The sequence below is a fragment of the Babylonia areolata genome, chromosome 8 (assembly GCF_041734735.1).
Source record: "Babylonia areolata isolate BAREFJ2019XMU chromosome 8, ASM4173473v1, whole genome shotgun sequence".
Classification (NCBI taxonomy): Eukaryota; Metazoa; Mollusca; class Gastropoda; order Neogastropoda; family Buccinidae; genus Babylonia; species Babylonia areolata.
The window spans coordinates 34821766-34834265 of record NC_134883.1 but is presented as its reverse complement, the minus strand read 5'-3'; the positions used below and the strand labels follow the sequence as shown (position 1 = coordinate 34834265).

The window sequence follows — 12500 nt, the reverse complement described above, 5'->3', positions numbered from 1 at the left end:
TCTTTCCATCTCCCCCTAGAGGTGGGTAGGAAAAAAGCCTATCAATTGCTTATCTCATTTCACTGGTTAAATAGAATTTCGTTTCGTTTCGTCTCTCCTCTCTTCCTCCTCCCTTCTTTCTCATTCTGTCTTTTTGTCTGCCCCACCATCCCCTCCTCCCCCTCTCCCGACGTCTCTGTCCCTCCCTCTCTCTTCCTCGGCCACCCCTCTGTCTTTTCAGTCTTTACATTTTTCTATTTACCTGTCTCTCTCTCTATGTTTCTATATCTTTCTCTGCCTTCCTCTCAACTATTCGGTTTGTTGTCTGTCTGTCTGTCTCCCTCCCACCCCTCTCTCTCTGTTTCCCCTCTTTCTCTTCTCCCCCTCTCTCTTTCTCCCACCTTCTCTCTCTTCTCCCCCTCTCTCTTCTCCCCCCCTCTCTCTTCTCCCCCCTCTCTCTTCTCCCCCCTCTCTCTTCTCCCCCCTCTCTCTTCTCCCCCTCTCTCTCTTCTCCCCTTCTCTCTTTTCTCCCCCTCTCTCTCTTCTCCCCCTCTCTCTCTTCTCCCCCTCTCTCTTCTCCCCCCCCTCTCTCATCTCCCCCTCTATGTCTTGTCCCCCCCCCCCTCTCTCTCTCTCTTCTCCCACCTTCTCTCTCTCTTCTCCCCCTCTCTCTTCTCCCACCCTATCTCTCTTTTCCCCCTCTATCTCTCATCTCCCCTCTCTCTCTCTTCTCTCACCCTCTCTCTCTCTTCTCCCCCTCTCTCTCTTCTCCCCCTCTCTCTTCTCCCACCCTATCTCTCTTTTCCCCCTCTATCTCTCATCTCCCCTCTCTCTCTCTTCTCCCACCCTCTCTCTCTCTTCTCCCCCTCTCTCTCTCTTTCCCCTTTCTCTTTCCCTTCTCCTCCTCTCTCTCTTCTCCCACCATCTCTCTCTCTTCTCCCACCATCTCTCTCTCATCTCCCCCTCTATGTCTTCTCCCCCTCTCTCTTCTCCCCCTCTCTCTTTTCCCACCCTATCTCTCTTTTCCCCCTCTATCTCTCATCTCCCCCTCTCTCTCTTCTCCCACCCTCTCTCTCTCTTCTCCCCCTCTCTCTCTCTTTCCCCTTTCTCTTTCCCTTCTCCTCCTCTCTCTCTTCTCCCACCATCTTTCTCTCTTCTCCCACCATCTCTCTCTCATCCCCTCTATGTCTTCTCCCCCTCTCTCTTCTCCCACCCTCTCTTCCCCTCTCTCTCTTCACCCTTTCTCTTTCCCTTCTCCTCCTCTCTCCCTTCTCCCCCCCCCCTCTCTCTCTCCTCCCCCCACCTCTCACTTGCCCCCCCCCCCCCCCCCCCCGCCCCCGTCTCTCTCTTCTCCCAACCACACCGGCTTCCTGCTTGTCTCTGTGATTCTCTGATTTCTCCTCTGTCACGTTTCCAATCTCTTTCCAACAAAGGATCGATGAACCTCTCAGGGAATGTGAAGCATGAGACGCTTTCTGTTCTTTGATGTTCGTGCCTCTCTCTGTGTCTCTCTCTGTCTCTCTGTGTCTCTCCGTCTCTCTCTCTCTCTGTCTCTCTCTGTGTGTCTCCATGTCTCTGTCTCTCTCTCTCTCTGTGTTTATCTGCCTGTCTGAATGATTCCAAGTCTGTTAGTCTGTGTGTGTTGTTTGTGCGCGCGCTACTGAGCTTATTTATTTCTCTCTCTCACTCTCTCTGTCTCACTCTCTCTAACAAATCTGTCCTTTTCGTCCTTCACGACGTAGATATAATACCATAAAAAAGTGGAAACCCTTTTCTCGTTCATGCTGCTTTGCTAATGGGAAATCAAAATAATCGAATCAAAAGCAAGGAATTTGTGCATGTACTTACACAAAGCCTTCAAGCGGCGCATTCTTACTTTCAGTTTGATTTAACTAATTGTCATAATATAGATTCCTGGATGCTTTTTTTTTTTGTCGGTATATGACTGTTTAAATGAGCCATCACGCAAATTTGCTCATATTTATTGCTGATGTTATTCAGAACGGGCCATGTCCTATACGGAATCAACTTTTCGATTTCACATTATCTGTCTCTCACGCTTTCCTTCTCTCCCTCCTTTCTCTCTTTCCCCTGTCCCTTCGTGCGATGGGGAAGGAGGCGACTGTATCGTGTTTGAAAGTGAACAAATATAGAAAAGGCGACTGACAAAGTGAGGAGAAGAGAGAGGGAGAGGGAGAGGGAGAAGGAGTTTGTGTGTGTGTGTGTGTGTGTGTGTGTTTGTATGTGTGTGTGTGTGTGTGTGTGTGTGTGTGTGTGTGAGTGAGTGTGTGTGTGTGTTTGTGTGTGTGTGTGTGTGTGTGTGTGCGTGTGTGTGTGTGTGTGTGCGTGCGTGCGTGTGTGTGTGTGTGTGTGAGAGAGAGAGGGGGGGGAGAGAGACGGACGGACGGATGGACGGACGGGCGGTTCGAAGGGTGGGTAAACATAGATGCGTAGAAGAATCAAAGGACAAACAGATGAACGGATTTATAAATGTATAGATGTATACAAAAACAGGCAGATAGACATGCAAACAGACAGGTTGACAGATGGGTAGACAGACAGACAAAGAGATACAGTGAGACAGACCGAGACACGCAAAGAGAGGCACAGAGTACAAGCCACACATGGATGGACAGACAGAATTTCAATTTTTGCGCAAAACCTTTGATTCCACCATGCAGCCATAAACAAACCGTAGTTGCCGAGAGTCCAAGAGAGACGTTTTCCGCTGGTATTGACTTTTCCTGTAATGAGCGACCAAAGGAAAAAAAAATCATCTTTCTGTTTTCAAAATGAAAAACCTTTCTGTCTACAGTCAACAAGAGCCAGTCTTGTGAACTGAGAGGTGGGCTAGGTGTGGTGGTGGTGGTGGTGGAAGGGGAGTGGGGGTGAGGGTGAGGATGTTGTATGGTGGAGGGATTGCGCCGCGGAAGGGGAGAGGGGTGTGGCTTGTGTGTGTCGTGCACTAGAATAATACGGTCATAGTTTATATGACGACGCGCCCCGGTCCGTCAACATCAAAAGCATAAGTACGAAGGGTTATGAATTTTATCTCCCCTGTCGGGAGCGGGCGCTTCTAATTCCAGTCGAGGCGAGAGTGCTGTTTACCTCCCCTGATAGCATCATGGCGTACGAAGCAGACGGCAATTCCGGGAGATGAGACAGGGGGCGCTGCGGGTGCTCCTTCCGCTTTTTATCTTGATCGGCCGCGACACCCATCTCGTTACAATGTGTTATATATGAATCCGGGGTCCCGCGCTTCAAGCCCTAAGCGTCTTGCATAAAGACTTCGCTGGGCCCTACTTCCACATTCTTTATAGCGACAGCTCAAGGAGCATGCCGGCCCAAGTCTTCTTTTGTGGAAACCTATCATGGGATTAGAATCGTCTCTCTCGCTCTGAGAGAGAGAGAGAGAGAGAGAGAGAGAGAGAGAGAGAGAGAGAGAGAGAGTTTCAGTATCGTTTCACAGAGAGAGAGAGAGTGAGAGAGAGAGATTCACTATCAGTTTCACTGTCGTTTCAGAGAGAGAGAGAGAGAGATACATTCAGTAAATCAGAGAAGTATACATCGGCTGTCACAGCGCTAGCAATACAATGGTGTTTTCATCCACAGTTCTGGAACAAGACATAGTCATCAGCCAAGCCGCAGTGCCCCGGTTATTCCCCAACACCGTGATAAGGAAAGTTGTAGAAGATGTAGACGATATACGAGAACTACCCACACTGCAGAGGTCCATCCAATGATCATAGGTCTGTAGCAGTCTCGGTTTTACTGAATTACATCTCAAACTGTGTACTGTATTTGAAAAAGAACTGGCAACATAAACAGAGAATGCAGGTCAGTTTATGAGACAGACGTGTAATTGTGTTTAACGGCCGAGTGCCCATCTTGGAAACAGATCCGTGAGTCACTTTCTGATTTTAGGAAGAAAGCTAAAATAATAGGGTGGAGAGAGAGAGAGACAGAGAGAGAGACAGAGAACGAAACAGAGACAGAGACAGACAGACAGACAGAGAGACAGTGGCAGAGACAGGGAAAGACAGAGAGAGACAGAGAGACAAAGCTAAGTTATACAGAGCACATTCCTGACTTGAAGACATGAGTAAACTGAACCTGAAATTAAATGGATCTCTATGATATTTTGGTTGAATATACGACATGTATACATAGGTTCATTTAAAATGCTGTACCTGAAACTATGAGAAGCAATATTAGAAATACCATATCTAAAATTTGTCAGTGCACATTTTATATATCTGTTCAATCCCAACTCAGTGTATGGTTCAATCACAAGCGATGTTTTTAAGTCTAAACTATGCAAATCTGTCACCAGTTTGTATAGAATCATGCCAGTCCTGCCACCTGCAATCAATAATATGTTGTCTGAAACACTTTAAGAAACCTGTAATATCTTCCACCCCCTGATTATTTAGACAGAGACAGAGACAGTGAGTGAGAGAGAGACAGAGACAGAGATACAGAGAGAGACAGACAGAGACAGAGAAAAAAAAAGACCAGTGCCCTACCCCACCCACCTACCAACCAAAAGCTACAACAACGCAGGACAGGGGAAAAAGGGCGGAAGGAAGGAAGGAAGGAAGCAAGACACGGCACAACACGGACATACGGACTGAAGACAAAACGGTGTAAGTCACGGCAAGAGTCCACCGTCAGACAGACCCCTATCAATACTTGATGACTCCGGCCTTCCTACCCCCCTCCCCCCCGCCCCCACCCCCTCTCCCAGCATCCCAGCCATGCTCCCGGCCCCTCCTCCTTCCCGTGACTATGCAGGAACTGCTGAGCTCACATTAGTGAAGGTAATTAACTGAGCTCATGCTCCAAACGGTCTTTTTTCAATGCATTTTTTAACACTCACACCAAAGGTAGATCTGGGGGGCGGGTGGGAGTCGGGGAAGCAGGAGGGGGCGGGGGGGGGGGGGGGGGGGGGGGGGGGTAGGGGGATGGGGGGTGGCGGCACTCTTGACTGTTGGAGACGGCAGAGTCTGGAGCAACGTGACAACGAGTCGCGGCACATCTGTACACGGAAGCACTGTCTTGGGTTGCTTTGCTGTACTACTTGTGGCACGTCGTGAAGTTTCGTCGCATTTATTGACAATTGCGACCTTCCTTTACTTTTGTCTTTTTTTGTGACTAATGCGATGTCGTGAAGTGTCGTCGCATTCATTGACTTTTGCGACCTTCTTTTACTTCTTCTTTTTTTTTTTTTGCTACTTGTGCGAGGTCGTGAAGTGTCGCATTTACTGACTATTGCGACCTTCTTTCAATTGGGGTCTTTTAAATCTGGTCTGATTTCTTTTCTGACCCCCACACTTTTGCTCTCTTTTTTTTCTGGCGTGTCCCTGTTTTTCAATTGTTTTATTTCATTGGTTTGCCTTCCGCGTATCTTTCATTTCGTTATATTTTTAACTATTTACTTACGAAACTGAACTTATTTTCTATCCACCATCTTTCTTCGTTTCTGCCCATCTCTCTCCAGACACAAAATACCATTATCTCTCTCTCTCTCTCTCTCTCTCTCTCTCTCTCTCTGTGTGTGTGTGTGTGTGTGTGTGTGTGTGTGTGTGTGTGTGTGTGTGTGTGTGTGTGTGTGTGTGTGTGTGTGTGTTTACCTATTTTCAGCTGCATGGTTGAATATGGAAAGGCGTTGTTTATTTGTTTGCTTGTTTATCTGTGTATTCATTTTATGGATCTGTTTGTTTGGTTTTCACCTCTCTCCATTGATTTATCTATCCTATTACTACGTCTTTGTATGACGTCCCAGCCGGCCGTGTGATTTTCTGCCTGTCTGGCCATTCACCCAGAGAACCCTCAATGCCTGACGTCCTGTTAACTCCACGTGCTCCTGACGAGGAATGTCCCCCTTCCCCCTTCCCCCCTTCCCCCATCCACTTTCTTTACCGTGTCCACCAGAACTCTATCTTCTATCCCCACCCCCACCACCGGCTCTCGAACCAAGACACCCTTCCCTTCAAATTGTGTGTGTGTGTGTGTGTGTGTGTGTGTGTGTGTGTGTGTGTGTGTGTGTGTGTGTGTGTGTGTGTGTGTGTGTGTGTGTGTGTGTGTTTCTTTTTTCTTCTTCTTTCCTCGTTAAAAGTTACAATAATCGAATCCCACCGCCTCGCGTCGAACCATTCCGTTAAGAGATAATGATCATGACTATAACACTGGCGACTTCAAAAGCTGCCTTATCTTTTGGCCTGGTTAGACAACGTCGCCACAACCAGTACCGCCACCATGTATGTACCGCAATGATACCGATCAGGGAAAAAAAGTTGGGACGTCTTGTTGGGTGATTTACGGTAACGTGTCGGTTACCCTCGGTACGTTACTGGTATCCGCGAGAATATTGAAGTGACGGTACTGAAGTGACGGTATTGAAGTGACGGTACTGAAGTGACGGTACTGAAGTGACGGTATTGAAGTGACGGTACTGAAGGACGGTAGCGGATTAATATTGAAGTGACGGTAGCGGATTAATATTGAAGTGACGGTAGCGGATTAATATTGCATCGTTTGAAATTGGATTTGACGATACTTCACTCCGCGCACACAAACCACAGTGCATAGCCCCCACCTTGCTGCCTTGTGTGTTTGCTGTTTACACACACACACATACATACATACATGTAAACATATATATCTGGAGAGAGAGAGAGAGAGAGAGAGAGAGAGAGAGAGAGAGAGAGAGAGATCTAGTATCATCTACCTATACGCGCGAAACACAGCAGTTTCAGTTTCTGAAGAAGGCGTCACAGCTTTCGGAAAAATCGCTATACGCTACACTACATCTGCTAGGTAGATGCCTGACCAGCAGCATAACCCAACGCGATGATCAAGCCTTGAATGCATGCATGACATATTTGTGTACGTAGCAGAGTGGATTTCGTTTACAGAACTTTGCTAGAGGCAACACTTGTATTGCCACGAGTTCTTTTTCAGTGCGTCAAGTGCGTGTTGCGCACGAGATCTCGGGTTATCTCTCATCCGAAGGGCTAGACGATCAGTTTGATTTTCCAGTGAAACTTGGGAAAAAGGGCCAGACCGGCTTTGGAAACCTCACGGACACTGTAACCATTCTGTAACCTTCCTGTCTGTCTAACACACCAAACGGAATGTAACGATATCGTTGTCATAATATTTGAAAGAAAAAAAAGAAAGAAAAAAGCCAGTGTGCAAATGTGCAATTCGGCAATAACTCTGATCAATTAAAAGTTTGATTTCATCTGTAGATAAAAAAAACCCAAAAAAAAACACACCACCTCCTCCATAGAGCTGCACGCACACGAATCACAATCTGAGAAAGAACCCACTTACCATCCATAGAACGAGCCCCAGCAAACAAGCGAACAAAAAACAAAGCTTGCTGTCCAAATATTAATGTGTCTAGCTGCTTCACGGACAAAGTAGATTTTTATTCTGTGATGGAATCTCATTGCCGTGAGAGCACGAGAAGTGCGAGACACTTGATGCATTATTGAAAGCCCTGGCTGGATTGCAGGGAACATTTTTCCCTGTTTTATCGTAACTCGTAAAATAGATGAAATATTCTTTCTGTGAGATGCACGAAGATAAAAAGCTGATAAGCGAAGATAAAAAGCTGATAAGCCAAGTAAAACATAATTGCGCACGAACAGTGCACCTGTGCACGCACTGCCACGCAAAACCTTCATGCACGCGCGCGAATTCACACAATTACACACATACATTTTGTGCGCACAGCAGAGACACAGATAGAGATGGGGGGTGTAGGTGGAGGGGGATGGAGAGAGAGAGAGAGAGAGAGAGAGAGAGAGAGAGAGCAAATTCTGTCATCAGCATGTATGTTTTTGTTTTTTTTACAACCGCATAGAAACGGTTTTGATATCCAGATCACTTTCCTGGCCTTGATTTGAACGTTGATCGCACAAAATTGATAACATTTCTGAATGTCATGGGAGGATTGTGAGGGTAATCGTTTACCGAAGAACAGAAAATGTATCCCCTTACGCCCAGAGCAATACAAGTCGTGATGTTTCTGCATGTCTCTTAAGACACTGACGGCAAGGCAGTCTTCTGTCTGTGGAAATATCTGACAGAATTTCTTACACCCAATTTTGTCGGTGGGGAAATATACGGCTACTGTCACTTCTTGATGCAGTGAGTGTACGATAAGGGTTTGTGTCCCTACGTTGTAACACAACTACTGCTTTTCTTTGTGTTTCTAAAATGACTGCCTTTCACGGAGACAATATTATTCTCACCAGTGGGGAAAACAATACAATGGACCGGAACACTTACTTCCGCTACACGGGAAGTTATTAATTAGGACCTTGAGACAGTGTCCCCGATCTCAGAACGATACCAGCTTTATTGAACACGTCCTCGTGGGTATCAACTTTCCCCATCACCCACAACCAAGCACGGCAACTGCCCGTACATCTGCTGTCGTATCAGCACACGGAATATTCACATCAGCAGCCGGCCCCCGGTAGATGACTTCTGGAAGGTTCGGGGACCATTTCAATTCGGTCTGACGTCCCGTGACACTGTGTGGATCGCTATCTCTCCGGCCCAGCCAATACCTTGTCCCCGCCGCTAGTTTTCTCGGAGTTATGTACCTTCAGCTGTTCGCGTCAAAAGACACTCGGTGGGTTATTTATGTTTTATTTGTATTGTACTGAGTTTCGCCTTGTCACAAGAGATTTTTCATTGTGGCAGGAATTCAGACTGCCTTTCCCGGGGCAGTGTATGTGCGCGTGTGTGTGTGTGTGTGTGTGTGTGTGTGTGTGTGTGCGTGTGCGTGTGCGTGTGTGTGTATGCGCGCGCGCGCACAAGTGTATTTGTTTTACTGTCAAAGTGGATTTTGTAAATACACGTATTTGCCAAAAACCACCCTTTCTTGCCGGAGCTTGCTTTACATGCGCAAAATGCATGCTACATGCGGAACCTCAGCTCATTGTCTCATCCGAAAGACTAGCATCAAGACCACAGCTTAAGGGGTCTAGTAGAGGAGGGATATATGGGACTGGAAACCGTGCACATTCCTTTCTTAGTCGGTTGCATGACCACAAGACCAAGGCTCAAAATTTTGCCATCGCCTGGACTGGAAAACGTGGCCGTGTGTGTCATGACAGTCATGTGGTATTATGTAAAAAGAAAAAAAAGGCAAAAAAACAAACCAAAAAACACACACCAAAAAAACTGTTTGTTTGAAACTTTATTGGGCCGTCCGTTCAGATAATTGTCGGAAACATTCCAGTTTTCCCTTTTGACGCTAATAGTTTTCTGTAAGAAGAGATACTATCTTCACCTACATGGGTACTAGTTCGTATGGTGGTCCGGTGTTGTCATGACATGAGAGTGACAGAGTCTGATCTTTTGGTTCAAATATCTGACTTGATCACTGTGTGTGTGTGTGTGTGTGTGTGTGTGTGTGTGTGTGTGTGTGTGTGTGTGTGTGTGTGTGTGTGTGTGCGCGCGCGCGCGCGCCTCTAAGATAATAAATGGGCGTAGTAATATGTTAGTACAAGGTTTCCAGAGAGAAGGATAGGAAGAAAGCAAGAGAGAGAGAGAGGAAGAGAGAGAGAAAGAGAGACAGACAGAGCAAGAGACAGAGAGGGAGAAGGAATGAAAGAGAGACAGACAGAGCAAGAGACAGAGAGGGAGAAGGAATGAAAGAGAGACAGACAAAGTAAGGGGCAGAGACAGAATATCATACCGAGAATTTAACAATGTGACAACTAAGAGAGAAAAAGTGAGACAGAAAGAGAGAGAAAGAGAGAGAGGAGTGGGTATACAGAGACAGACACACTGAAACAGAAAGGGAATACAGAGAGAGAGAGACAGAGAGAGAGGGACAGAGAGAGACAGAGAAACAGAGAGAGAGAGAGACAGAGAGGAGTGGGTATACAGAGACAGACACATGAAACAGAAAGGGAATACAGAGAGAGAGAGAGAGAGTCAACACAGACAGACAGCCACACACACACAGACACACAGACTGACAAACACCACCACCAACGACATACCCTTCCCCTCCCAACTCACGCTTGCTCTCAAGGAACCCAGCGGAGGCATCGCATTTCAAACCCCGTTCGAAATCGCGTGCCGAAAAGCAATCAGAAAAGTTTGCCTATTTGCGTAAAGGTCCCATGCGAGCAGAAAGGCCCGAGCCAGGGACAACATTTCCGCTCCCTCTGACATGGCTCCCGTGACCTGTGAATCTGCCGGCTCGCTCAGGTTGACTGACTCTTACCTGTCGACACGAAACGGGCTTGTGGGCCCCGGCCATTGAAGTCACTCGGGGTTGGGTTACTTTGAAACAACCCCATGGTTGTGCCGCTTTCTGTGGGTGGTAGGACGTGGGCAAGGGAAACGTGCCGAGTCTGAGAACATGGGAACAGGTTCTTGTCGAGCTGTGTCGAAAAAAAAGTATATATATATATATATATATATATATATATATATATATATATATATGTATTGGAAAAAAAAATGTGTGTGTGTGTAAACACACGCGGGCCGTTTTTCCTTGGGCGCGCACGCGCGCGCGCGCGCGCGTGTGTATGTGTATGTGTGTGTGTGTGTATGTGTGTGTGTATGTCTGTGTGTGTGTGTGTGTGTGTGTGTGTGTGTGTGTGTGTGTGTGTGTGTGTGTGTGTGTATGTCTGTGTGTGTGTGTGTGTGTGTGTGTGTGTGTGTGTGTGTGTGTGTGTGTGTGTGTGTGTGTTTTCTCCGTGTGTGTTCCCTCCGCTCCTCAAGCTAGCTGCGATCTCAGTCCAAAGCAATGACCACACTATGTTCCTCACCATTCTTTCTCACACGAGTCAGAACTCTGGAGTTTCGGGTTCCTTTTCCAAGGACAGAACCCTTCGTTCGTGCCAGGATTAGTAGATTGGTGGGTTTTTCGGGGTTTATTATTATTAATAATTTTTTTTTTTTTTATCCGGTTTTTCCAGATTTTGTCTGTTCCCTCCTTACAGTATATCCGCTTGTGTAGTTCCTATATCAGACCGTAGACCAATATTCATGTTAACAGGTACAGTTGAATTAATTGCTATGAAAAGTTATTCTCTATGATAACTCTAGCATAGATGTTGAGTAAAGACGTGGAAATGAAGAAAAAGAAGAATGAATAGGACAGGGAGGGAAGGAGGAGAAGTGATAAGGGTGGTCGAAGAGAGAGTAAGCGAGAGAAAGAGAGAGGGGGAGAGAGGGGAGAGATAGAGGGGTGAGGGGAAAGAGGAAGAGAGACAGACAGAGCAAAAGACAGAGAGGGAGAAGGAAGGAAAGAGAGGCAGACAAAGTAAGGGCCAGAGACAGAATATCATGCCGAGAATTTAACAATGTGACAACTAAGAGAGAAAAAAAGTGAGACAGAAAGAGAGAGAGAGACAGAGACAGAGACAGAGACAGACACAGACAGACAGAAACGGAGACAGGCTTTGTTTTGTTTGCTTTATCTTATGTTCAGTGTCTTTTTATTTCTGATATATATATATATATATATATATATATATATATATATATATATATATATATATATAATCTAGATATTTCTTTGTTGTAGTTATTTTGTGTTAGCTAAACGTATCTTCGGTGTCCTTTCTCTTCTGTCTTATATCTCTTCACATTATGTACACATCTCTTTCTTCTTCTGTAGTTATTTTACGTCAGCTTGCGTAAAAGGAACTGTAGGTAGAGGAAGGGTAGGGGTGGGGGTGGCGTGGGGTGGGGGCTCGCAGCGACAGGAAGAATGCTAAGCCCTCGCCAGTGTTTTGCCAACAGCAACAACGACAACAACAACAACAACGGGAACAACAACAACAAAAAAGAGTCTCCAACAAACATTGTCGTCCCCTTCTCACTGTCGATCCGGCATAAATCACCATCATCAACAGTCTGCACCTCAGCAGCAGCAGCAGCAGTGGTGGTGGATGTGCCGCGGAGCGACAGGGAAGCGCCATCCACGGTATGAGCACGTGCACAATGGAGCCAGGACGTTACAGGCAGCGGGGTGTGTGGGTCTGTGCACCCTGCCCCCATAAACTCCAGTTACGGCTCTGTACTGACAATGTCCTGTATACTGTCTCGCTCCCCCCCCCCCCATCCCCCACACCACCCCACACACACCCACCCCTACCCCTGTATCGCCAGAGAAGTTGGATCAACCTGGGCCATATTTCTGTCAGTCCCCCAACTCTCTCCCATCTTGAATTTTTTTTATCCTTCCAGGATTTCAGGAGGTTTTGGGAAGGGGGAGGGGGTGACAGATTTACAAGGAATGGGGTGGGGGGACATAGTGAGAGAGGGTGGGGTGGGGAGGGAGGGGATGTGGGGGGAGAGATGGGAAAGCCATGTTCGGAATCATGCATTTTGTGTGTGCGGCAGTTGGACTTGTTGAAAGATAGGAGTTTTGTTTACCTTGAAACTGATCAATAGCGTTCACACATTTCCCCGGCAATTCTACGTCTGTCTGTCTGTCTGTCTGTCTGTCCTTCTGCCTGTCCTTCTGCCTG

General features: G+C 46.8%; 1 long non-coding RNA gene across 2 annotated transcripts in view; it reads right to left on the bottom strand.

Moving 5' to 3' along the window:
- Positions 1-12500, bottom strand: part of LOC143284757 (uncharacterized) — a 267105-nt gene that overhangs the window by 230898 nt on the left and 23707 nt on the right. The window contains exon 2 of one of the 2 annotated variants that reach the window (XR_013055610.1): positions 10238-10397. The exons of the other annotated variant lie outside the window; for it this stretch is intronic. This is a non-coding gene — a long non-coding RNA (uncharacterized LOC143284757). The remainder of the gene's footprint in view (positions 1-10237; positions 10398-12500) is intronic. 2 annotated transcript variants of the gene reach the window in all.